Source organism: Scyliorhinus canicula, chromosome 1, assembly GCF_902713615.1.
Source record: "Scyliorhinus canicula chromosome 1, sScyCan1.1, whole genome shotgun sequence".
Classification (NCBI taxonomy): Eukaryota; Metazoa; Chordata; class Chondrichthyes; order Carcharhiniformes; family Scyliorhinidae; genus Scyliorhinus; species Scyliorhinus canicula.
In genome coordinates this window covers 28643194-28663557 of record NC_052146.1, presented here as the reverse complement: position 1 = coordinate 28663557, position 20364 = coordinate 28643194, and positions in this window count along the sequence as shown.

The window sequence follows — 20364 nt, the reverse complement described above, 5'->3', positions numbered from 1 at the left end:
TTATATATTCATAACCTTGCTTGAAACACATCTACTTTGTCAATCATATTGACTCAATAGGAATCTTGTGGCTGGTTTTGCTTTCAAAACCAATGCAAAACAGAGGCCCTAATTCCCATCAAAACCAGACCTAGAGCTGAATCCTGCTTTCCTTAACTTGTTGCACTCATCTCTCATGTATTTTTCTATGATATGTTGCATTTACTTGACATGTTCTGGCACTATCACATTGTTTGTGTCATGATTAACTGGGCTTAATCCTAAAATTGCCTTACATGCATGCCAGCCCTAACTAGTACTTATCCACATATGATACACTTTACTGAAACTCTCCTCGTCTTATTTTAATTCTGCCTCCCTGTCAGCTGAGTTCAGTTCATTCTTTATGCTCCATTGCACATACATACTTTGTTTCTTCACATTATGTGCTAACTATCTCATCATGCACTGGCAATATGCCAAATCATTTAGCCTGTCGTGGTTGAGTATTGTTCACCTTTCTCCTCTGTCTGTGAGTTAGCCACACTGTCTAAAGTAAAAATTATACCGCTGTTAATAGTTTAAATTCAAAACATTGGCTGAAAAGAATTATTAAAATTAATTTACCGGTGTCTTCTTAAATAATTTGAAATTCTGCATATTGAAATATCCTCAAATTGTGACATTCTGGAACTTGTAGGCGCATTTGTTAACATATCAACTGACAGAGTGAAAGCTCTGGAAAAATTATCAGCTGCGAGCCCAGTCATTTGAAAAAAACTGAGACCTCCAAGTGATAATGTTAACAAAGGCACTCCAATGTACAAAGCACAATTTTATATGTCAGTCTAATCATGCTATTAGGTATAAACATTTTAAAAGTATGTTTATTGAAATTTTGCATCACAAAATAACATTCAACCACTCTCCCAACTTGCCGTCACCCCATTTAGTGGGGCGGGATCGAACGAGAGAATATAACCATATAGGTCCAAAATAGACCTCTCGCCAGTCTGAGCCAAAGATCAAATCCTCTTCAGCAAGAATGAAGATGGAGCCAAAGTAAAGGAAGGAATACCCTAACAGGAAAAATCACAAATCTGAAAATAATGAAGGAGGCTCGAATTGGGCGGCTGAAATTTGTCAGACAGCCCTCTCAAGCTGGCAAACCTCCCTCCTACATGTAGGTCCCCAAAATGCTCAGGTCCCTTTGCTTCCTAAGATTTGAATGATGGCTCCAAACCAGAAGGTAAGAAATGGTGATTGTTACAAATAGGGGCTAATGAAGACAGCGAAAGTGGCTTAATGTGCTGCTGAAACAGTTTCCAAATCCTAAGAGAGGAGACCACCATGGGGTTTGAGGAAAATCTAGTGGGAGAAAAGGGAAATGGTGTAGTAATTATGGCAAGAAGAGTAGAAGTAGTGCACGTGGGAACCTCCATTTGGCCCCAAATAGAATCTGGGTCATTAATCGACAACAAAATGTTATGTCTGTTAGCAGCCCAGGAATAAAACAAATCTAGGCGAGCCAAGCCTCCTGTCCGTCTATCCTTTTGGAGCAGAAGACGATGGGTGCGGCCCCTCTGGTAACCCCATAATACAAATGTTCTGCCTCCTGGATCTATTTTCCAGGCCATTCAGTTTGGCGTTTAATGACTTGTTGTTTTCAACCACCAAAGTAAAATCGGCCTCCAGAGAGGTGATCCGACCACAATGATCTGATAATGTCGCCTCCATGTTGTTAACTGTAGCTCCATGAACGTCGACGGTCTTATCTGTGCTTTCATAGAACATAGGAAATACAGCACAGGACAGGCCCTTCGGCCCATGATGTTGTGCCGAACTTTTGTCCTAGATTAAGAACAAATCAATCTATGCCCCAGCATTCTATCGTAATCCATGTACCTATCCAATAGCCGCTTGAAGGTCCCTAATGTTTCCGGTTCAACTACTTCCACAGGCAGTGCATTCCATGCCCCCACTACTCTGGGTAAAGAACCTACCTCTGACATTCCCCCCTATATCTTCCACCATTCACCTTAAATTTATGTCCCCTTGTCTCTGACTGTCTACTCTATCCCCCGATCATCTTATAAACCTCTATCAAGTCGCCCCTCATCCTTCTCCGTTCTAATGAGAAAAGGCCCAGCTCCCTCAACCTTTCCTCGTAAGACCTGCTGTCTATTCCAGGCAACATCCTGGTAAATCTCCTTTGCACCTTTTCCAAAGCTTCCACATCCTTCCTAAAATGAGGTGACCAGAGCTGCACACTACTCCAAATGTGGCCTTACCAAGGTTTTGTACAGCTGCATCATCACCTCACGGCTCTTAAATTCAATCCCTCTGCTAATGAACGCTAGCACACATAGGCCTTTGCACAGCTCTATTCACTTGAGTGGCAACTTTCAAAGATCAATGAACGTAGACCCGAAGATCTCTCTGCTCCTCCACATTGCCAAGAACCCTACCATTAACCCTGTATTCCGCATTCATATTTGTCCTTCCAAAATGGACAACCTCACACTTTTCAGGGTTAAACTCCATCTGCCACATCTCAGCCCAACTCTGCATCCTATCTATGCCTCTTTGCAGCCGTCAACAGCCCTCCTCACTATCCACAACTCCACCAATCTTCGTATCGTCTGAAAATTTTCTGACCCACCCTTCAACTCCCTCACCCAAGTCATTAATGAAAATCACAAACAGCAGAGGACCCAGAACTGATCCCTGTGGTATGCTACTGGTAACTGAGCTCCAGGCTGAATATTTGCCATCCACCACCACTCTCTGTCTTCTATCGGTTAGCCAGTTCGTTATCCAACTGGCCAAATTTCCCACTATCCCATGCCTCCTTACTTTCTGCATAAGCCTACCTTATAAGCCTACCTAATCAAATGCCTTACTAAAATCCATGTACACTACATCCACTGCTTTACCTTCATCCACGTGCTTGGTCACCTCTTCAAAGAATTCAATAAGACTTGTGAGGCAAGACCAAGGCCTCTTCAATTGATCTTATAAGATCCACCGCCAAGCTTTGACAGTGTTTATTAAGATCGCTCACCAAAATCCTGGTGAAAGCCTCAACCGTTAGTGGAGTGGTCGGAGAGGAAGAATCCACCCCCGCCATCTTACCTTCAGAAGATCCCTGTGGGGTTTCAGAATCAGTCAACGGATTTTGGCTCGGGATCTTGGCTTTGTTTCTCCTGGGCATCTCAGAGAAGGAAAACTCTATTCCGCTGAATTACAAGAATTCCTGAGAAGTAAAAGGTTTGTGGCGCCAGAAAAAAGGGGGGGGGGGAAAAAAATCAGCTTTCCAGCATGATCCTCCTCATGTGCGTCCTCCCCTTACGCCACCAGCAGTCATCAGGAATATTTTATGTGTACATTCCGCTAGAATCCTTGGGTCTTACAATCTGCTGCCCTTCAAGCGCACTCATGCCATAATAATGGTGCAAATGCAATACAAGGGTAGCAAATTGCTTCAGAGTTCAGATATACCAAGTTAGAACAGTGTCTCAGTTTTCATTGGGCATTGTGTAACATCACTCGATGGGCTAAATGCCCTACATCTTATAGTCTTATCACTAAAACCGATAATCTGTTCATTATCGCAGTTTTGTTTAAATGATCTTCCAATGTGCAAATTGGCTGCTGTCTTCTTAAATTGCAACAGTTACTGCATTTCAAAAACAATTTGATTGATTGGTAAAACAATTTGGTATGTCCTGAGATAGTGAAATACAGTGGAACTGCATTCTTTCCTTTATCCCTATTGGCATGGCTATGCATTATTCATTTGGCAACATCAGTGCTAGAAGTCCCAGGATGGCAGATCATAGCATATGCTCCCTTCCTTATTTGGATTTTCTCCCCATCTATTTTGAGCTCTTGGTATTTTAGTTTGGGGAGAAAAGGACATAGAACACAAACCGTTTTTTAAAATACTTTGAACGTTTTGACTGATTCAGTTTGTTTTCTTGGTAACTGTTACTGACTGCCCACCCTCATTTGTATTTCTTTTACTTTCGCTGGTCGTGGGTTTTCATTCATGGGATGTGAGCGTTGCTGGCTGGGCCAGCATTTATTGCCTATCCCTAATTGCCCTTGATGTGAGTGGCTTGCGAGGCCATTTCAGGTGGCAATTACGAGTCTTGCTATAAACTTAATCTGGCCCGACTAGTAGACCAAATGAAGGACGATTTCTGAAGGTGGGACGCGCTCCCGTTGTCATTAGCTGGGAAAGTCCTTCTGAGATTCCTTTTTGTGTTCCAGTGTCTCTCCATCTTTATTCCGCGGTCCTTTTTTAAACGGGTTAACAAAGTTATCACTGGCATTGTATGGGCGGGCAAGAACCCGCGAGTATAAAAAGGGGATGCTTGAGCGGAACCGGGGAGAGGGCAGGCTGGCGCTGCCAAATTTCAGTAACTATTATTGGGTGGCGAATAGAGCCATGATTAGGAAGTGGGTGGTGGGGGGAGGGTTGGCATGCGAGCGTTGATAACGGCATCTCTGCCGTTCCCGCCGTCATGGTACTCCACCAGCCCCGTGGTGGTGGCGGCCCTCAGAGTCTGGGGGCAATGGAGGAAGCATGTGGGAGCAGAGGGAGCATCAGTCTGGTCTCCAATTTGTAATAATCACCAGTTTGCTCTGCGAAGGATGGATGGGGGTTTTGGAGATGGCAAAGGGCAGGAATTGAGAGGATGGGGGATATGTTTATAGAGGGGAGCTTTCCTAGCTTGCGGGAGCAGGAGGAGAAATTTGGATTGGCGAGGGGAAACAAATTCAGGTACCTGCAGGTGCGGGACTTCCTACGTAGGCAGGTCTCAACCTTCCCGCTCCTACCACCAAGGGTGGATACAGGATATGGTAGTTTCCAGAGTGTGGGTGGGAGAAGGGAAGGTCTTGACATCTATAAGGAACTCATGGGATCAGAGGACATGCAGACTGAGGAGCTGAAGCGCAAGTGGGAAGAGGAGTTAGGAGAGATAGAAGATGGTCTCTGGCGGATGCATTGAGTCGAGTCAACGCATCCACAACATGCGCCAGGTTCAGCCTGATACAGGTTAAGGTCGTTCATCGAGCTCACATGACAGTGGCCCGGATGAGCAGGTTCTTTGGGGTAGAAGATAGGTGCACAAGGTGTGCGCGGGGGCGGGGGGGGGGGGGGGGGGGGGGGGGGGGGGGGGTGCAGTGAACCATGTCCACATGTTTTGGGCATGTCCAAAGCTCAGGGGATTCTGGAAGGGGTTTGCAGATGTCATGTCCATGGTTTTAAAAACAAGGGTGGTACCAAGTGGCGATTTTCGGGGTATTGGAAGATCCGGGAATCCAGGTGGAGAAAGAGGCAGACTTTCTGGCCTTTGCTTCCCTGGTAGCCCGGAGACGGATATTATTAGCTTGGAGGGACTCAAAGCCCCTGAAGTCGGAGACCTGGCTATCGGACATGGATAGCTTTCTCTGTTTGCAGAAAATCAAGTTCGCCTTGAGAGGGTCACTGTTTGGGTTCTCCTGGAGGTGGCAACCGTTCGTCGACTTCTTTGCGGAAAATTCATCGTCAGCAGAAGGGGGGACGGTTACTTTAGCTTAGAGTAGGGGGTTAATAAAGGTGGGACCTGTAAGGGAGGAAGCAGGCTTTTTGCACTATGTTTATAGACTCATGTACATTGTTTATTTTGTTGTAAAACCAAAAATACCTCAATAAAATGGTTATTAAAAAAATGTCTCGCTGTGAATCTGAAAGCAAATGAAAATGAAATGAAAATGAAAATCGCTTAGTGTCACAAGTCGGCTTCAAATGAAGTTACTGTGAAAAGCCCCTAGTCGCCACATTCCGGCGCCTGTTCAGGGAGGCTGGTACGGGAATTGAACCATGCTGCTGGCCTGCCTTGGTCTGCTTTAAAAGCCAGCGATTTAGCCCAGTGTGCTAAACCAGCCCCTAATGTAGGCCAGACCAGGTAAGGATGAAAGATTTTCTTCCCTAAAGAATATTAGCGAACCAGATGGGTTTTTATGACAATGGATATTTGTTTCATGGCCATCATTACACTTTTAATTCCAGATTTTATTGGATTCAAATATCTCCATCTGTGATGGTGGGATTCGTACCAAGGTCCTCAGAATGTTATCCCTGGTCTCTGGATTGCTAGTCCAGTGACGATACCACTATGCCAACGCCTCCCCTATTTGCCCCTTTGCTATTTGTTATTTGGCATGGTGTCTACATATATAGTTCTCATTTGTCACTTTTCTAATGGGTGTACAATTTCAGCCAATGAATTACAGAAATTTGAATGACGTGCAGCCTGATGTATAACCGGAAGGCTTTTGTTGTCATACCATTTTATAATACCACCAACAGGTCCCTGATGGAATTGTTCATGTTTGAGTTAGAGGATATATTGTTTTATAACACTAGGGACGTTAAGCTGTGTAATGTGAATTGTATTATCAGGGCTACAGATATAGGGTGAACCATTTAATTAAATTGTATTTTTATCAGTTGATATTTTGGGATTTTTATAAGTATTTGGAAATCAATTTTCATTTCCCCATTTTTTGTGAAAGCGATAAATCTTTCGATTTGCATGTCATTAAATGTTTTTACTTACATGACGAATTAAGTCCCTAATTATATTTTATTATCTAGGGTATACAAAAAGCTGGTAAACAATTTAACAACTTGCAGATGGGTACCTTACATTTTGCGACGTTGGAGAACGGGAGAATTGTGTGTGATATAATAGCACTTGAGAGGAGGGATCTAGGCTTTGGCTGCAATGGAAAAAGGAGCGACCCTAGGTGGGAAATTTGGAAGGAAATTGCAGGACTTTAAAGTCCAGGAGATTAGTAACATGCAGTGAAGGCGCAACCAAATCAACTCAGCTCACCGTAACCCCAATATTGTTGAATATGAGGTACCTTCTACAAACCGGGGAAGGATTTTCTCTCTGAGCGTCTGGAAACCGAGTTTGGGATTATTTTGGTTCCCAAACCTGCCGCAGGGGGAACCTAGCCCCAATTTCAAGAGAGGTGGAAATTGTCCTGGTAACAATCTCACCATCCAAGTAAGGACAGTGAGTGGGTTCTGAAAGCTGGAAGGCCAATCAGGGCCATCAAACTTGAAAGGAGCAGCAGTTTGCAATACAGGGTGAATTTGATTTGGTTTGATTTATTGTCAAGTGTACCGAGGTACAGTGAAAAGTATTGATCTGTGTACAGTCCAGGCAGATCATTCCATACATGAAAAACATAGGACATACATAAATACACAATGTAAATACATGGATACAGGAATCGGGTGAGCATACAGAGTGTAGTGCTACACAGTAGAGAAGATGTGTGAAGAGATCAGTTCAACCAGTGTACTTCCTGAAGTCAATGATCAGCTCCTTAGTTTTGCTGACATTGTGGGAGAGATTGTTTTTTTTAATGCATTTTATTCCAAACTATTATAAAAGGTTACAAAACATAAACAAATCGGAGAGCAAACTCCCCAACACACAACTGTACCGTTTGTACAAAATGTTTCCAATTTCCCCCCCCCTCCCCCGCGACAAACAGCTCCTCAAACACGGCCATAAACATCCCCCACCTTGCCGCGAAGTCCTCTGCTGAACCCCTTAATTCGTACTTGACCTTTTCCAGCCGAAGAAAGTCATATAAGTCCCCCAGCCAGGCTGCCACCCCTGGCAGTGTTGCTGACCGCTGTTGTGTTCCATGTCTGGCAAAAAATCCACAGAACTTCTTGTAACTTGTCCAAACCGGGATCTTTATTAAAGCACACATGGTAAGGTAACAATCTGATACATAGCAGGTTATCATGGAGTTTTTTTATACTCCCATGGAACTACCCCTACGCACAACTGCCCTCATGTATGTCTGGGAATCACCGATCTGCCCCCACTTATATCTGAGTGCCTTGTCACGTGACCACGGTCTTGGAACAGCATGGTGGATCTGTACCACCACCTGCTGGTTGGAGGTCTCACCACCAACTATCTACAATATTGTTCACCAGCATATCGCCACTCCAACAGAATTCCTCACCGGGCAATCAGAGTGGTGAAGGCCACAATGTCAGCCTTCCTACCCTCCATCATCTCCACCTTCTCGGATATCCTGAATATCGCCACCAAAGGCTCAATGTCCTCCCCCACTATCCTTGTTAGCGCCGCGAACATCCCGCCCAGAATCTCTCCAACTTTTCACAGCCCTAGAATATATGAAGATGATTTTCTGGTTCCCGCCCACACTTCTCACACTCGTCTGCCACTCCCTGGAAGAACCCACTCATTCTTACTCGAGTCATAAGTACCCTGTGTACCACCTTGAATCAGGCTCATCCTTGCGCATAAGGAGGTCGCATTTACCATTCATAGAGCCTCACTCCATACACCTGAGTTTATCTCCCCTCCCACGTCTCCTGAATCTTCATCACCTGCTCACCTCCCTGCTTTGCAGCCACCCATATATGTTTCCGATCCTGCCCTCCTCTTTCTGGGCTCTGCGTATTTCCTTGGCACTATTGGCTATTGGTAATACTGCCGTCACCACAGCCCTCATGCTGGACCCCCAACAGAAGTCTTCCTCCATCCTAACCCATTCTGCGCCCTTTCTCCTTTCCCCACCGCCTCACCTTCTCCACGTTCACCACTCAGGAATAGTGTAGCAGGTTTGACAACGCCAACCCTCCCTTACGTGTCTGTCACTGTAACAGGATCCTCTAAACCCTTGGTACCTTCTCTTCCCATTCAAAGTCTGACATAATCATGTCCAGTTTTTGAAAGAAGGCCTTCAGTGCAAAGATTGGGAGTGTCTGGAATATGAACAGGAACCTCGGCAGAATGTTCATCTTCACCACTTGGATCCTCCCTGTCAGAATCAAGTGCGGCGTGTCCACCTCTTCAGATCCTCCCTAACCTCCTCCACCAGCTTTGGTAGATTCCATTTATTTAGCATGGCCCATTCCCTCACTCCCTGAATGCCCAGGTATCTAAACCTGTCTCTGGCCACCTTGAATGGCAACCCTCCTTGATTGGCTCACCGACCCAACTCATTCACCAGGAAAACTTTACTTTTCCCGACATTTAGCTTATATCCTGAGAACACCCCAAACTTCCCCAACAGGCTCATGATCCTCTCCATGCTCTCCAGCAGGCCCTAAACATACAATAGTAGGTCGTCCACGTACAGCAACACCCGGTGTTTCCTTTGTCGCCTCATAATTCCTTGTCGCTCTGTCGACCCCCTAAAAGCCATTGCCAGAGGCTCTATCGTTAGCACAAAGAACAGCAGCAACAGGGGGCACCCCTGCTTGTTCCCCTGTGCAGTGAGCCCATGTCATTGGTCCACACACTCACCTTCGATGTCACGAATAACAGGCGCACCCGTGCCACAAACTTCAGCCCGAACCTTCCCAGGACCTCAAACAGGTACCACCACTCCACCTGGACAAATGCCTTCTCCGCGTCCATGAACACCACTACCTCTGGTACCTGAACTCTTGACGGGGTTATGATCACATTTAACCACCTTCTTATATTACTAGAAAGCTGCCTGCCCTTTATAAAACCTGTCTCATCCTCCGCCACCAGCCCTGGGACACATTATTCCCGCCACCACGTTGGTCAGCATTTTCACATCTATATTTAACAGTGGCATAGACCTATATGACCCACATTCCAACGGATCCTTCCTTTTTTGGTGTTAATGTGGTCGTAAACTGCGTCATCATCTCTGATAGCTCTCCGTTCTCCAATCCCACGTTCAACGCCCCAAGAGATGTGGTGCCAGGTCCGTCACAAACTCCTTATGGAATTCTGCCGGGTAGCCATCAAGCTCTGGGGCCTTCCCCGACTTCATACCCCTAATACTGTCCAATACCTCCCTCACCCCTAAGGGCTCCTCTAGTGCCTACCTCTTCCTTTCCTCCAACTGTGGAAACTCCAGTTCATCTAAAAACCATCCCATATCCCCCTTCACCCCCGGATCCGCCCTGTAGAGTTCCTTACAATAATGCCTAAACGCCTCATTTATCTTCTCCCGCTCCGTCCGACACTGTAGTGATTTGCATAAGCAATTGTACATATAAATATGTTTGACCTCCGACCACTAGGTAGCAGGTAAGTTACACCATGTGACACTGCAACCTAGGGGGAGTCTGTAGGAGACGTCGTCGTGGCTAGCTGTGTTTGTGATTGTTCAAGTTTGTTCGTATTAGTTGCCAACCACAGTTTATTATACAATAATAAATTTGACTAGTCTAGAACTACATGTTCTTTGGTGCACTGACTCAATCATTGTCAATGCACTAGAACATAACATGGTACCAGAGGTGGTGAACAAAAATGGCATAAACGCGTTGCTCGCTGCGCAGTGTTTAAGTACAGTAAGCATATCATTAGTGGGTCTGACACCCTATTCTCCGTGTCCTCCGAGATTCACCACCTCCGATGGGCCAAGTTCCCAACGGCGTGGTTCACTTGTGGTCACCAAAATCATGAACTTGGCATTGTGGCTGCTAAGCGAGAGAGAGAAGAGGTAGCACACGATGAAGTGACTGCTCTGGGTCACTGTCCATGTGGAGTTTGCACATTCTCCCCGTGTTTGCGTGGGTTTCACCCCCACAACCCAAAGGGTAGGTGGATTGGTCACATTAAATTGCCCCTTAATTGGAAAAATTGAATTGGGTACTCTAAATTTATATTAAAAAAAAGAAAAAGGTTTGCAGATAGTCAAACAACAACTGAGAAAATCCATGGACAGTTAAGATGATCCATACTTAGCATTGCTCAGCTATCGAGCATCACCTTTAAGTTGTGGTTTGTTGCCATCAGAACTGTTAATAGGTCGAAAGCTACGAACAACTCTGCCATGCCATATCAAACAGCAAGTAAATGAGAAGATAAGGAATCAGTTGCAATCTCAAAAGAAGAAGCAGAAGAGGTACTATATAATAATGTATATTGTCACAAGTAGGCTTACATTAACACTGCAATGAGGTTACTGTGAAAATCCCCCAGTCACCACATTCCGGCGCCTGTTTGGGTACACAGAGGAAGAATCCAGAATGTCCAATTCACCTAACGGCACGTCTTTCACGACTTGTGTGGAGCACCCAGGGAGAACGTGCAGACTCCTCACAGGTAGTGACCGAGGCTGGGAATCGATCCCGGGTCTCTGGCACTGTGAAGCAACTGTGCTAACCACTGTGCTGCAGTGCCGCCCAAGTCAACCAGGACTCTGAAACATTTAAATCTGAATGGTGTGAGAGTGGAGGATCCTGATGACTGGTCAAAATATGCAATAGGATTATAGGAAATAGGCCCAAGATCTTACACTGTAATCACAGAGCAAGGACAGGTACTAAGGAGAAACAGACTGACACTCCTAAAAGTTAAACCACCTGTTGCTCAACTGCAAGCGGTGGTGTCTCTGAAAACTTATATTCTTCAAAACCAACACAACCAGAGAATGAATCAAATATCATTGTACGGTCAGAAGTTTCGAACAGTGATGTAGTCATACCAGTTGCACCTACATAAATGTAAGACTGTCAATCAGATTCATCAGATCTACTGAAGTTAAGAAGATCAACAAGACATAGAAAGAAACCTGGTAGATTGAATCTGTAATTGGACAATATAACTGTACATGATATAAATTATTGTTCTATGCATATCATATCTGATATTTATTGAAATGATGTACCGGTATATATGTTTTGTTCAAAATCTCAAAGAAAGGGGATGTAATAATATGCATAAGCAATTGTATATGTAAATATGTTTAACCTCCAACCACGAGGTAGCAGGCAAGTTATATCATGTGACACTGCAACTAACGGGAGTCTGTAGGAGAAGTCATCGTGGCTAATTGTGTTTGTGACTGTTCCAGTTTGTTAGTATTAGTTTCCAACCCACAGCTTGTTATACAATGATAAATTCGACTAGTCGAGGACGAGATGTTCTTTTGTGCGCTGACTCAATCATTGTACATGCACTAGAACATAACAGACACCACATCCTTTGCTCCAGTCCCTTCCCTGGACGCGGCCTGCCTTCATAGCTGATGCGCTAACATTCGACTCGCCTTTTCCCCGTATTCATACTGCACCCCTTTGCCCTACGCAGATGCCGTACCGCCCACCCCGTTATCAACCTATTGAATTGCCCCTGCAATTCTTTCCTCCTTGCCAATCCGTCCATGGTGGGTGCCCACGAGTACTCTCTATTTACCTCAACTATTTGTTCATTAGCCGCTCATATTCCTCCCTCCTTTCCCTATCCGCATGTGCCTTGAACGAGATAATCTCCCCTGATTGATTTTAGTGCTTCCCAAAATGTGGCCGCCAACACCTCCCCATTTTGGTTCAATTCTATGTAATCTTTAATCACAGCCCGCACTTTATCGCAAAGCTCTCTATCTGCCAACAACCCCAAATCGAGCCTCCACCCCGGCCTCTGCTCCTGTCCCGATCTAAGCCGAATCTCCAGCCAGTGGGGCACATAGTCCGAGATTACTATCCCAGCATTCTCTGCCCTCTCCACCCCAACCAAAACCTCTCGGCTCATCACATAAGTCACATCTCATAAACATATGAGAAAAGGGAAAATTCCCTTCCCCTGGGTTCTTGAAGCACCACGGGTCCACCATAACCAACTTTTCCATAAACCCACCCAGTTCCTTAACCATTAGTATCCTACCCATTGACCTGGGGCTCGATCTATCTACCCTCGCTCTAGAATACAATTAAAATCTCCTCCCATAATCAACTGGTGCATGGCCAAGTCCGGGATTGCTGCCAGCAACCCCCTCATAAAGCTGACATTGTCCCAATTCAGTGCTTTCACATTCATCATTACCACCGCCACTCACCATTACATGTCTCCCACCCAGATCCCTCACTTCCTTCGCGCTCACAAACCCCATTTTCTTGCTCATCAGAATGGCCATCCCGCGACTTTAAATCAATTCCCAAGTGGAAACCCTGCCCCACCAATCCATTTCTTAGCCTAACCTGCAGAGTGGCGCAGTGGTTAGCACTGCTGCCAGTGCTGTCCCAGGTTCAATCCCGGCTATGGGTTACTGTCCATGTGGAGTTTGCACATTCTCCCCATGTTTGTGTGGGTTTCGCCCCACAACCCAAAGATGTGCAGGGTAGGTGGATTGGCCATGCTAAATTGTCCCTTAATTGGAAAAAATGAATTGGGTACTCCAAATGTATTTTTTAAAAAGCGAAACCCGGTCCTTCACATGGAGGTGAATCTCCTGCAGAAAGACCACTTCCGCTTATAAACTCCTTAAATACGCAACGCCTGAGAACTTTCACTGGTTCATTGAGTCCTGGCATGTTCCATGTTATCAGGCTTACCGTGGCTTACTCCACCATTCTCCTCTACCATCTTCTATCCTCCCCTTTCGGTTCTACCCCTGTTAATTTCACCCTGTACCTGGCTCACCCAAGATGGCCCCTTTCTCCGCCCCGACCGTGTTTCTTCTCCAATCTCGACACATCGCATACTCCACCCCCACCCCCGTTCACCTGCATTACCTGCCAGCGTGGCAACTCCTGCCCAAAGGCTCCTCCCACTGAACCCCTCTCTCCCACCCTCACCTCTTTGTTCTGTGAAGAAGGCTCCCCGCTGACCTCTCCCTCCCCCACCCAAACAAAGACTCATTTCAAACCTGATGCACTATCAATTACAACGAGACGAGAGTAGAGAGTAATCGAGGCTTTATTACGCAGAGATGTGTAGCCTCCTGCAGCTGCTGCCGAAATTGCTGCAGCTCGGTGAGCCCACACATTTATACTCCGCCTACTGGGCGGAACCAGCAGGCAGAGATCTACCCCTGTACCTGTAGTACAGGGGCCTTCACGTAATGCACCTTATATACGATAAATACAATACAACAGTGGTGACTACCACATTCACCCCCTTTTTAAAAAGAGTCCAGCGGGGGTGGTGGAAGGCTTTTTACATACAGGTGCTTAACATTTTAAAGAAAGTTTACAAATTCAGACGATCAGGCGCCTTGATCCATCATTGCGAGCGCCGCAGTCCCGGTGGCGATGCAGGCGTCGGTTCTTGTGTCGGTGACTCCGGGAGCATGTCGACCTCATCTTCATCCCCGGGTGGAACTAAGGGGTGGACGGATTGTCCTGGAGCGGGGGCTGTGGTGGGGTGCGCTGGGGGGAGGGGGATGGCACCGGGGTAGGGGGGGGGGGTGTCCAGCTGGCGCCAGGTCCCTGAGGGAGACTGTCTTGGCGGCCGTCGGGGTACGCCACGTAGCCGTACTGCGGGTTCGCGTGAAGTAGCTGTACCCTCTCAACCAACGGGTCCGCCTTGTGGAGCAGCACGTGCTTACGGAGAACGGGTCCTGGAGCTGCAAGCCACCTTGGGAGCGAAACTCCGGAGGTGGACTTCCTGGGGAAGGAGCGACCGAATGGAGTAAAGGGCATCGGGGAATGACCTCCTGCCAGCGGGAGGCCAGGGGATTTCTGGACCGTAGGGCCAAACTGGACGGCCTTGCAGACCATTCCAATCTCCCGATCCACCTGCCCATTTACCCGGGGGTTGTAGCTGGTCATCCTGGTTGAGGCAATGCCCCTGTTGAGCAGGAACTGGCGGAGCTCATCACTCATAAATGAGGATCCCCAGTCGCTGTGGACGTAGGCAGGGAAACCGAACAGAGCGAAGACGGTGCTGAGGGCTTTGATGATGGTGGCAGACGTCATATCGGGGCATGGGACGACGAAGGGGAATCTGGAGTATTCGTCGACCACGTTGTGGTGGTATGATTAACATAGCTGCCTGCCATTGTTGCAGAACACCGGCTTACCATTGGCCCTGGTCTGTCATGTGCCTCTCGGCCGATTGGTTGAGACCAGTCATGTGACGGCTCCCCGATTGGTCGAGAGGCTGAGTTAACCCCGCCTCCAGGGTGAGGTATAAATACCCAGTACGCCGGGCGGTCGTCCATTTACTGTAGTCGACCGCAGGGCTAACATTTAGCTTATTAAAGACTAACCTTTGTACAGCAACTCGTCTCGTGTTCAATTGATGGTTCATCACACGTTAAGAAAGTACGTGTTTCGGTCGGTGGAGGGGAGGGGCCCTTTGAAAGCCATGCTGAGGCGTTCAAAGGGGCAGGAGGCCTTCACCAGGTGCACTCGGTCTGGCCGGTAGAAGTGCGGTTTACATTCCGTGCAGACCTGCCAGTCTCTGGTGATACCCTGATTTCCTCGATGGAGTAGGGCAGATTACGGGCCTTTATGAAGTGAAGAAAATGGGTGACCCCTGGGTGGCAGAGGTTGTCGTGCAGGGTCCGGAGTCGGTCCACTTGTACGCTGGCATATGTACGGCGGGATAGGGCATCGGGGGGCTCGTTGAGCTTACCGGGGGCGATACAAAATCTCGTAATTGTAGGTGGAGAGTTTGATCCTCCACCTCAATATTTTATCATTTTTGATCTTGCCCCGCTGTGTGTTATTGAACATGTAGGCAACTGACCATTGGTCAGTGAGGAGAGTGAATCTCCTGCCAATCAGGTAATGCCTCCAATGCCGCACAGCTTGTACGATGGCTTGGGCCTCCTTCTCGGCGGAGGAGTGCCGAATTTCGGAGGCATGGAGGGTGCGGGAAAAGAATGCCACGGGCCTGCCTGCCTGGTTGAGGGTGGCGGCCAGAGCGAGGTCTGATGCATCGCTCTTGACTTGGAAGGGGAGTGTCTCGTTGACCACGTGCATCGCGGCCTTGGCGATATCGGCCTTGATACGGTTGAAGGCCTGGTGAGCCTTGGCCGTCAGTGGGAAAACGGTGGAGTGGATGAGTGGACAGGCCTTGTCCGCATAGTTTGGGACCCACTGGGCGTAGTACGAGAAGAACTCCAGGCATAGTTTGAGGGCCTTGGGGCAATGGAGAAGGGGGAGTTCCATGAGGGGGCGCATGCGATTGGGGTCGGGCCCTAGAACCCCATTATTAACCACATAGCCGAGGATGACTAATCGGTTAGTGCTGAACACACACTTCTCCTTGTTGTAGGTTAGGTTGAGGAGTTTGGCGGTGAGGAGGAATTTGGAACGGTTAGCGTTGTGGTCCTGCTGGTCGTGGCTGCAGATGGTGACTTATCCAGGTACGGGAAAGTGGTCCGCAGTCTGTAGCGGTCAACCATTCGGTCCATCTCCTGTTGGAAGACCGAGACCCCGTTAGTGACACCGAAGGGAACCCAAAGGAAGTGGTAAAGGCGGCCGTCCGCTTCAAAAGCGGTGTATGGGCGGTCCGCCTTGCGAATGGCGAGCTGCTGGTAGGCAGATTTTAGGTCCATCGTCGAGAAGACCCGGTACTGTGCAATCTGATTGACCATATCAGATATACGTGGGAGGGGGTACGCGTCGAGCTGCGTGTACCGATTGATGGTCTGACTGTAGTCGACGACCATCCTGTTTTTCTCCCCAGTTTTTACAACTACCACTTGAGCTCTCCAGGGGCTATTGCTGTCCTCGATAATACCTTCCCGTAGCAGCCGCTGGACCTCAGACCTGATGAAGGTCCTGTCCTGGGCGTTGTACCGTCTGCGCCTGGTGGCGACAGGTTTGCAATCCAGGGTGAGGTTTGCAAACAGGGAAGACGGGTCAACCTTAATGGTCGTGAGGCCGCAGACAGTAAGGGGTGGTAGGGGTCCGCCAAATTTTACGGTTAGGCTCTGGAGGTTGCACTGGAAGTCCAGGCCGAGTAGTAAGGTAGCGCAGAGATTGGGGAGGACGTAGAGCCGGAAGCCACTGAACTCTTCGCCCTGGATGGTGAGGGTGGTGGTGCAGTACCCCCCGGATCGCCACGGAGTGGGATCCGGAGGCCAAGGAGATTTTCTGGTTAATGGGGTGTACCGTGAGGGAGCAGCGCTTTACCGTATCAGGGTGGAGGAAGCTCTCAGTGCTCCCAGAGTCCAGAAGGCATGATGTCTCGTGCCCATTGACCTTCACTGTCGTCGGCGTGGTCGCGAGTTTGTGTGGTCGGGACTGGTCGATCGTGATGGAGGCGAGACACAGCTGGTCGGCGGCGGTTGCAGGCGATGAGCAGCCAGATGAGGTGCCCGACGAGCAGGGGTCCTGAGGCGGGAAGATGGTGGCGCCCTAGCGGCGCATGTGGCGGACAGTGTTAAAGATGGCGGCGCCCACGGGCCACACATGTTGTGAGGCAAGCAAGATGGCGGCACCCACGGGCCGCACGTGGTCTGAAGCGAGGAAGATGGCAGCGCCCACGGGTCGCACGTGGGGGATTCAGGGACTATAGCGGCGATTGAGCAGACCTGGCACACAGCAGCAAAATGTCCTTTCTTCCCGCAGGCCTTGCAGAGCGCTCTCCGTGCCGGGCAGTGCTGCCGGGGGTGTTTTGTCTGTCCACTCGGGTCCCCCGGGGCTGGTTGGCTGCCGCGCGGCCCAGGCATGGGGTTGGCTGGGGGCGGCTGCTGGTGGGGTCCACTATGGGGTGTTCGTGGAGGGGTCCACGATGCCCAGGAGGGGTGGGCAATGCGGTCGGGGGCATACGCCTGTACATTGCGGGACGCGACCATGAGTGAGGTCGCTAGCGCTTCGTCGCCGCAAGGTCGAGGGTAGCCCCTTCTAAGAGGCGCTGGTGGATGTAAGCTGACCCTATGCCAGTAACGAACACGTTTCTAATTAGCAGTTCAGAATGTTCAATGGCTGAAACGGCCTGGCAATCGCAGTCCCTCGCCAGGGCGTGCAGGGCACGCCAGAAATCTTCCACAGACTCACCGGGGAGCTGATACCGCGTGAATAGGAGGTGCCTGCCGTAGATTTTGTTGGTCTGCTGAGCGTAGTTCTCCTTCAGTAGCGCCAGGGCCTCAGCGTAGGTAGGCACGTCCCAGATAAGGGGAAAGATATCGGAGCTCAGCCGCGTGTTAAGGATCTGGAGCTTCTGTGCCTCTGAGGGTGGTTCCGCCGCAGATCCGATGTATACCTCGAAGCAGGCTAGCCAATGTACGAAGGCCGACTTGGCATTGTCTGCTTGAGGGTGCAGCTGCAGGCGAGCAGGCTTGATGCAGAGATCCATCGTTGTAAAATCTCCGCGTAATAAATCAATTACGACGAGGCGAGAGTAGAGTGTAATTGAGGCTTTATTACGCAGAAATACGTAGCCTCCCGCAGCTGCTGCCGAAATGGCTGCAGCTCGGAGAACCCACACATTTATACTCCGCCTACTGGGCGAAGGCAGCAGGCAGGGATCTACCCCTGTACCTGTAGTACAGAAGCCTTACCGTAATACACCTTATATACGATATATACAATACAACAGTGGTGACCACCACAAAACCACAAGACACCTCCCCCAAAGACAAACAAAAGGCAAAAGCACAGCCAACAGGAAGGGTATGGGGGGGGGGGGGGGGGGGGTGCAGGGGGGAGATAGCTGTCCTCTTACAAACTTTTCCCCACAACTACTCTTTGTCAACCCAACAGAAAAAAGGAAAAAACCCCTTCATATCGGAGGAAATGAAAAAACAAACTCCCAACCCCCACTCTATCCATATTCTCCATTATTCTAGAGTGCCAGCACCTCAGCCTCCACAAATGATTCAGTTCTCCCCCAGTTTGCGCTTCTTAATAAAGTCAATGGCCACTTCTGGGGTCTCAAAATAATATTCCCGTCCTTCAGAAGCCACCCATAGTTCCACCGGGAAGAGCACCCCAAACCTGATCTGCTGTCGATATAACACTCCCTTGGCCCTGTTGAACCCTGCACTCTGGTTTGCCAGTTCAGCTCCGATGTATTCGGACCTTGTTCCCCTTCCATTTGCAGTTCCACTTCTCCCTGGCCCACTGCAAGATCATCTCTTTCTCCACAAACTTGTGACGCCTCACGATCACCGCAGCGGCCCCCCAGCTCTTGGCTTCTCCCTCAGAAACCTGTGCACTCTGTCCACCTCAGGGGCCTTGTCCAGCCACCTCCTCCACCACCAGCCCCGCCAGCATCCCCAAAACATATCTTGTGACATTCGCACCTTCCACTCCTTCAAGCAAGCCAACTGTTTGCAGATTCAGCCTCCTCGACCTGTTTTCCTGCTCATCCACCTCTGCTCTCAACATCTTACAAAGGTCTCCTAAGAGCCCCACATCCACCTCCAATGCCACCGCTCTATCACTGTGTTCAGAGATCACCCTCTTGATCTCTGGAGTTGTGACCCCTGACCCACCAGACATTTCTCCATCAATCCCTTCAGGGTTCAATAGACCCTTTGATGACCTTCAATCGATCCTCTTGCATCTCCTTCCTTTGTTGGCGGAACTCTTCCTTCATGAAGAGTTCATCTGTTCCATCTGGGGCTTTTCTACTTGCACTGACCCTTCTCCCTCTGTCATATTTCCACTAGCTGCTGTCCCACAGGTCCCTTCCAACTCCTTCACCAGATTTTTACCTTCTTCTGCCAGGTTTGGTAACCAGCACATATACCACTTCCGGGGGTAGCTTCTCCTCCAACTTTCAGTTGCACTATTCCATCGAAGTTACACCCGATGTTGGATAAAAAGAGCTCTTTTCTACACCTTCACGGAGGAGCTGCCTTGTGTGCAACCACTCACCGAGTGGCCGTCCATTTTTGGCCAGTCCCGCCGGCGTGAATTATTCACCTCACGCACAGCGGGACCTGGCAGATGAGTATGCGGGGGTGGTCCTTGGGGAGGGCGTGGAGGGATCTAACCCGGGGGGGGGGGGGCCCACCGTGGCCTGGCCGGCGATCGGGGCCCACCGATCTGCGGGTGGGCTTGTTCCGTGGGGCACTTCTTTTCTCCGCGCCGGGCCCCTATAGGGCCCCGCCATATTGCCTGGGGGCCGGCGTGGAGAAGAGAACACCCACGCATTCGCGGAAATACGCCGGCCGGTCCACGCTTACACGAGATCATGCCGGCTGTTCCGTGCATGCGCGAATGTGCGGCGGCCCTTCGCCGCCGGCTGGATTGGCACCAACGACTCCGGCGGCAACCTAGCCCCCTAGAAAGGTGAGAATTCCTCACCCGGGGGGGGGGGGGGGGGGGGGGGGGGCATTGACGCCGGAGTCATTGGTGCTGGTTTTCTCGCGGCATGGGGACATAGCCCCATTTACTGAGAATCCCGCCCCTTGTCTCTCATGACTAACCTCCCAAAGCACTTCATAATGATAGATGTTAAGGCCACCGAAGGTTCGTCTTTGAGGCACGTTGCCTAGTTCTCATTTGGCACCGTTATGATGGTGATCTTCTTGAAGCAGGTGAAATAGAATAAGGAGAGGTTGAAGATGTCCGCGAGCACACCCACCAGTTGTTCGTTAAATAAAGGAGAAGATGCTTCAAAATGGAGATACTCCATTTTGAGGGTGTAGAGAGGAAGA